The sequence below is a fragment of the Eucyclogobius newberryi genome, unplaced genomic scaffold (assembly GCF_026437365.1).
Source record: "Eucyclogobius newberryi isolate DKJ021-1_F unplaced genomic scaffold, fEucNew1.0.hap1 SCAF_8, whole genome shotgun sequence".
Classification (NCBI taxonomy): Eukaryota; Metazoa; Chordata; class Actinopteri; order Gobiiformes; family Gobiidae; genus Eucyclogobius; species Eucyclogobius newberryi.
In genome coordinates, this window is record NW_027316500.1 from 16,798,275 (window position 1) to 16,805,249 (window position 6,975).

Consider the following 6,975-nt stretch of genomic DNA (forward strand, 5'->3'; position numbering starts at 1 on the left):
AAATATTGCTGATTTGGTCATTAATGCATCAGAAGGGAAAAATAAATAAACTGTGCTAAACAGAAAACAGATTAATAAAATTATATTTTCCTTGTATTTGTTTTCCAACGTTTACTGTTCTATGATTAAGGATTTATTTATTTATTTTTGCCTCAGTTTTACAGTTTTACTTTTTGGTCTTAATTGTTTATCAGTTTATCATGTTTGTGAATTGGTCTTTTCCCTTTACAGACTCTGATCCAAATAATTGTGCCTTTCACTACTACACTTATATTTAAATCATGAATAATAATACCTTTTTTAACACCAAAGTCCAATTCAAATATATTCAGTATGCAAAGTGCTTATAAGCACCTTTCTAATAACCAAATAAAAGTTATTTTTGCTCTATGACCTAAACAGAACATTACATTTTAACATTAAAGTATAACAAATACCCTGTTAAACCACATGTTTTTATAAGTAACATTTTCTCACACTCGCTCCTTTGGAGTTAATTGCGGATGATCTCATGCCATTTGCCTCGCCGTGCTGATGAAATGTAAAAATGCGCTGCTGAAAGATGAATCAAGCGGTCGTGTCCTGCGTGTTCCTGAGCGGGCCACTAAAACATGTGTGGGTGTAGCTGAGGCGAGAGAGGGGAGAGGTCACCCAGGGGTGAGCTCCACACACATGTGTACGGCCAACTGAACACAACATGCACGGCCCCGAAACACAGCAACAAGTTTAAGCTTAAGATCTGTTCATGAGACTGTAGGATTACAATGGGCACACACTTTAGAGCAATATATAATGTGTTCATATTAAGTGAGGTATAGGTAAAAAAACACAAAGACCCTGGACCTTAGACCTGCCAGGGCATCCGACACATTCTAACTATTCGTACTCTTGCAATGGGAGACTCTAGGTTAGAAGGTGTAGTTGACCAGTGAATGCATTCTCATACGTTTACCACAATGTTGAAGAATTGCTGGTGATATTTTAACTGCATCCTAGTTATCCCTAATAAAGCATGAACAAAGACTTAACTCATAATGAACACATGGTTTAATGAGAATGATTCAGGCTTAGTAACTACGTAAAGAATATCCATAAACTTAACTCCTAACTTTATAGTATAAGGTATAGTAACTAAGCCTGAATCACTTTAATAACTCATGTCGACGATATTTCACTATTGGTTAGTTTTGCACTGTTCTTTTGAATTAAGTTCCTGGTTTGTTTATTTTGTTCACTGAAAATGGCAATAAAACATTTTCTAATTCTGATTCCAGGTAATGTTTGGTTCATATCTTCAATCAGAAAGTGACACTCTTCAAATGGGTACTTGGAAAAACAAAAAATGTGCTTTTTGCAGGTCATTGTCAAACATTGGATAAACTTAAATGGACAAAACAAAAACCTTAAACACAGGCATCAGCATTTAGCTCTCAAATCCACGTTCTGTGCACAACTGTTCCACAGATGTAGCCAACATTTAGGTATGTTTTTTCTATATTTAAACATAAATTTGCATGAGTCAGTAGGGAAAGATAAGAAAAATCTTTTCTGGCTCTTGTTGCACCAATTTATGTGTTTTTTTTCCCTTTAGAAGTCTTCAGAACAACCCTCACAGTGAACCTGAGGGGTGAGGCAAAGGACACGCTGTCTTGTAAAACATATGCACTTAATATTGGGGCCGTAAAACTTGTAAAATTAAAAGCTATTTTGGAAAATAGAGAGAGTGAAATTTATGCGTCTGGCTCGCGGATAGAGGTTGTTTTATCTTGGGGCAGCGAGGGTCCGCCGGGGCACAGGTAACGACTGTCAACAGCAGAATGGGGGGGCAGCGTTTGGTGAGACTGCGTTGGACCAGATGTGCTCATGTGTGAGTGGGGTTTCCCTGCTCCATCACCGCCGCAGCCGATGTCAGAGAACCTCCTAAAGTCTGTCTGCTTTTAATTACACGAAAGCTTTGCAGAAAAGGCCAGAAATGGTAGAGGTTCAGGCGTTTGCTTAAGTCACAGCTACCGTCACACCACAGCACACAGCCTGCCTGACGACAGCGGGCAAAACGAGAGGTGAAGAAAAAAAAATACCAAAATAATGTGGACAAAGTCGGTCTGATTGAAAAGCTGCTAAAAGCAATTATGATTGTGAGAATGTGCAGGCCCCTCTTCTTAGCAGCCAGCAAACACCATAAATCGTGTGGCGGTCTCTGTTTACATTGTGCTGACCTGAGCGTGCCCTCTGGGTTCTCCACAGCTCCAGGACTGCTCATATACACAAGCATTCATACACGCCAAGTTTACATTTTTCACTCTGTTTTGGTGTTCGCTTAATGAACCATTTTAAGTCACCGTTTGGGCTTGATTTTTGCTTTGCCGTCCGTTTAAATAAAGTTAAAAAGTGCCATGGTGGGAGTTATGGTTAGTTGTCACATACACAGTACGTATCATAACATTACTCTAGTCTAAACCATGAAGTCAACGTTATGTCAATGTCAATTATTCACTCTGTAAACATTGTACGTCTCGCTAAATGATCATTTCATGGTGCTAAATACTTTCTTATCCAACTGCATTATGACAACTAAACTATAACTTAAAGGCACAGTATGTAACTTTCTTGAGATGGAAAGTCACCTGCATAATTCCATGGAAATAGAAAGTTAAAAGGTTTGTGGAGATGCAAGCCGGCTCACAGGAAGGACACAGCTTTTCTTTTATACAATTCCAGTGCAATAAAACGGTCCTAAATGGAACAAATAAATAAAACAAAAAAACATGCCGTAACACTAAAGATGCACTGAGTAACTTTCCTGATCCAGATTCCACCACCTGCTTGTTTTCTTGAAGTCTTTTTGTATTTTGTTCTTTTTTTGCCTTGAGCGTTCCACAGTATGGCATTAAATATTAATCGTCAATTAAAACAAACAAACAAACAAACAAACAAACAAGCATTCTTATTGTGATCTGTTTAAGTTTAATGTCATACTGTGGAACATTCGAGGCAAAGCAATATCATCAGTACATTTAAGTTGTGTGTGGTCACATTAGAATTCCAAGTTATGGTCAAATTATGAGCATTTGCTTCACTAAAGTAAACGTAATAAAGTCAATTAAAAAACACTAAAATAATGAATACAAACTGTTAATCAAGCAAGTAAATGACTTTGAGTGTATGTGTAGATTTAATGTATTTATTTCTAGTTGACTTTGTTCACATTTTAAAAGTTCAGATATGTAACGACAGCATGTACAACACAAATGTACAGGTCATGGTCAGCGTCAGATATGTCCTCACTGCAGATACTGACTTTGTTTTGTCAGGCTGTAATAGAAAAGCTGCTCTGCTCCTGCCATATTGTGCCATATTAAAAACATATCATAAGTTTGAGCGCAGCTGGAGAGTGTCGTCAGTGTCAGGTTTGCACAACCCCTTTTCAGCGCGTCGCTCACATCTCCCGTGTTTTCCAACTGTCTTCAGCCTGACACCTTCAACACAAGCGCTCCATGCTTTTATTTATTTCGCCCCAAATTTCAAACTTTGCTTCTCTACGTTGACGCTGCATTCGCTCAAACTGTGCGCGCATGAAAAGCTATTATACTTTGAAATAACAAATGTCCGTTATGCTTTTGATTCTCCTAACACAGGCAGAAATGGAGGTTTTCTTTCGGTACACTCCGGCGCACCTCGGCACGGCCCAGAACGCTCTAAAAATTTACGGCCTTAACATTCCTGCGAGGTCAAGCAATTTATCAAATGCTGCACATTCTGGTTTCAATTACACAGCCGATTGTGGAGAGTGCGTTGTTTTAGTAGGTTCATTTGGCCCAGTAGGGGAGGTCCGAGTCTTTCTGCCTCAAACCCCATCAGTGGAGCAGGAATAGGGCATTACTGTGGACAGATGCGTGGCCTTTGAACAGTGCAGATGGTCATAGAGAGAGAGGGATGCAAGAATGTATGTGATAACTGTCCATCTTCATCTCCGTCCCCTCGTCCCAGGGTCTTCCTCTGCTCTTGTTTGGGCTTCAACGGATAATCGGTTTGGTTGTACACGTTCAAGCAAGTTCTGGAAGACAAAAAGAGGCTTAAAGATAATCAGGTGTGCAGTCACTAGTGATCTGGAGGGGAATATATAAGATTTGTATTTGGCTTGCTGATGAGGTGATCCCTCTGCTGGTGATTTGTTTGTTTGTTTGTCTTGTCTGTTTTCGGTTGTATTTTAAATGTTACATGGGGCATGTTGTAGATTGCCTGAACACTGTTATCCCGTTTGTAGCTATCTTTGGTCTACGCAATATAAGTATTGTGCAATGTCCCACCTGACCTAAATCTAAGTGGTAAGGATGCAAATTGTTGTAGCAAAGAAGACTGTGAAACCTGTTTTTATTATAATGGTTTACAAAATAAATATATTTTGGCATTATGTGGCTTGTATTAAAATAAGTTGCTCATGCCAAATATCTCTCCAATCAAGCCTAATAGTAGTTGCCATATGAACATAACCATTGTATTTGAAGCAAAAACGTGACCTTATTCCTCACAAAGATGCTATCAAGAATCATAAAAAACATCACAAAAATGTGAGCCTGGAACAGTAAAGGTGCACCTGGAACAGCAGCACAATCCAGCGATTGCAGCTCCGTCCAACAGTTTGCCTCTTCCGACTCCTACAGTCTTCCTCTGTCACTTACACCTTCTCAATATCCTCCATCTCGTCGGGCCTTTTTCCTCCACCGTCTCTCCTTTCTTTCTCTGTAGTGGAGTGGTGATAAATCCCTACTTTATTGCTGGAGAATTCCTCTCTCCCCGCAGGGTTGACAGCTCCCCACGTTCTAAGACAGTGCAAGGACCAAACCCAATCCTCCGCCCTCGCCCTCCTCCTCCCCTCACCCCATCGCTGGCTCCATCTGGCCCTGATTATAGTAAGAGTGGAACAGGCATCACACCATTACACCCCTAGGAGAGCACCGAGATGATGCACTGCACACTGGTGGCGAGGAGGAGGAGGAGGAGTAGGAGGGAAAGATGGAGCAAGACACAAAGAAAATAGTGCGTCTTCACAGAGGAAACCTGAAAGTGACAGAGAGTGAAGTATTAAGATACATTGAGGGTCCGATTTAACCAAAAAGGATGGTGTGTCTTTAAGGATGAGGGATTGGTACAAGGAATTGTCAACTTCCAAAGTAATAAAATAAGTATTATACATTGTAGTTCTAACTGAAGACATAAGGCATAATGCATACTGTCCTAAAATACAGAAAATTGATGGCTTTAGTGCATTAAATGTGCACTCTTTGAACTTATACCTATTTATTAAAAAGAAGGAAACAAAAGGTATAGGCACTTTAAGTAACTATTACCGTTTTGGAGCTTTTTATTGGACAAAAAATGCATAAAAACCTTTGTCGTACAGTGTGTGATCGGGCTACATACATACTGTTCTTTAAGTGTGTTATTAGTATTGTTAATATTTATTAGCATTAATGTCAAGTGGACAAGGCTTGTTAATGTGCACAATAGGGAGCCAACATAGCTGCTAAATGTGCATGCACTTATTTATTTTGAAAAGTGTATGAGGCACAGCTACAAGTCCTGCACCTCCATCGTAAAGTCATAAAGATGATGATTTGACGCTCCGTGCTTAAATGGAGCCAGTGTGTGAAGTGTCTGCATATACACATACATGTGAGGGCCCTGGCAGCAGGTGCCAGACGAGTGAGTCATAAACACAACTGCTCTGGACAAGCTGCACCCTCACATCAAATCACAGAGTTGGGCCACGTCCACCTCTGCTCTTCACACGGGCAGAACAGAGCCAAAGAAACTTCATATTTTACTGATCTTTTCACACTGGGATATGTTAAAGTGCAAGGCCAATGTATGGAGAAATCACTAAAATATTACTCTGAGGAACTAGAAAAGATGCGTATAATGATGCAGGAATCAACTAAGCAAAATACATATTTAGGATGAAAAAACAACAACTGGTACGTAGTATTTAATTTAAGAAATACAATGTGATTAAGTTGAGAAGAACTGGGTCAACATGAATAAATCAACAAACATTTGAGAGTTCAAATGGAGTGTGTGGCCCTGCGACAAGTTGGCCACTGTCCAGCATGTACCCTGCCTAAGGCCCGAAGTCACTGGGATAGGCTCCAGCAGTCACCCGCGACCCCGAAAGGGAACAAGCGGTAGAAAATGGATGGATGGATGGACATTTGAGACAAAAGCAATAATAGAAATAGAAGGGCTTATGATGCTTTAATAAGAGTTCAATAAATTAGTTGGTCATCCCAGGAAATAAGTATGTCAAAGTCCAAATACTACCGCACAAATGTATTTTAATTCCTTGTTGGTGAACTATTTATCTAAATAGTGTTGATTACATACTTTGTCATGCATAATTGTTCTTAAATCTGGCCCAGATAATAGTTTGTTCGGGTAAATGTTCTTATAAACACATTCACATTCATAAATATTACGCACACACATTGTATTGCTAGTCACTTTATCCTCAAGTAGCTCACACAGAAATCCAATGCCATTGTTAGCAGACTTAAGTAAAGGCATTTCCAGCTTTGAACTGTTTTCTATATTTCTCCTGCACAGAAAGTCTCCACTGCTGACTAAGCTCTACATTCGACAATGAATCACCGCGCTCCCCTATCTCCCCTTCATACCCACACCTCCAATTCCACCCAAAATAATCAGGATAATTTCTATTCATTATTACACCTCCATTTATCTGCGGGACAGGGCGTGCGGGGAGGACCGGGGTATAACTCTGTGGAATAACAATACCATTAAAAAGCCCACGCCGCAAAATATCAATCATTGTTGCCTGTTAATGTCCCTCCAGCCTATTCAGATGGCCTCTCTCTCCTCTGCTAATGTCCACCCATCTGTGTGTGTGTGTGTGTGTGTGTGTGTGTGTGTGCCGCTACATTCAAAGCCCCTTAATCAACAGTTGCTGCATCTGGCGCA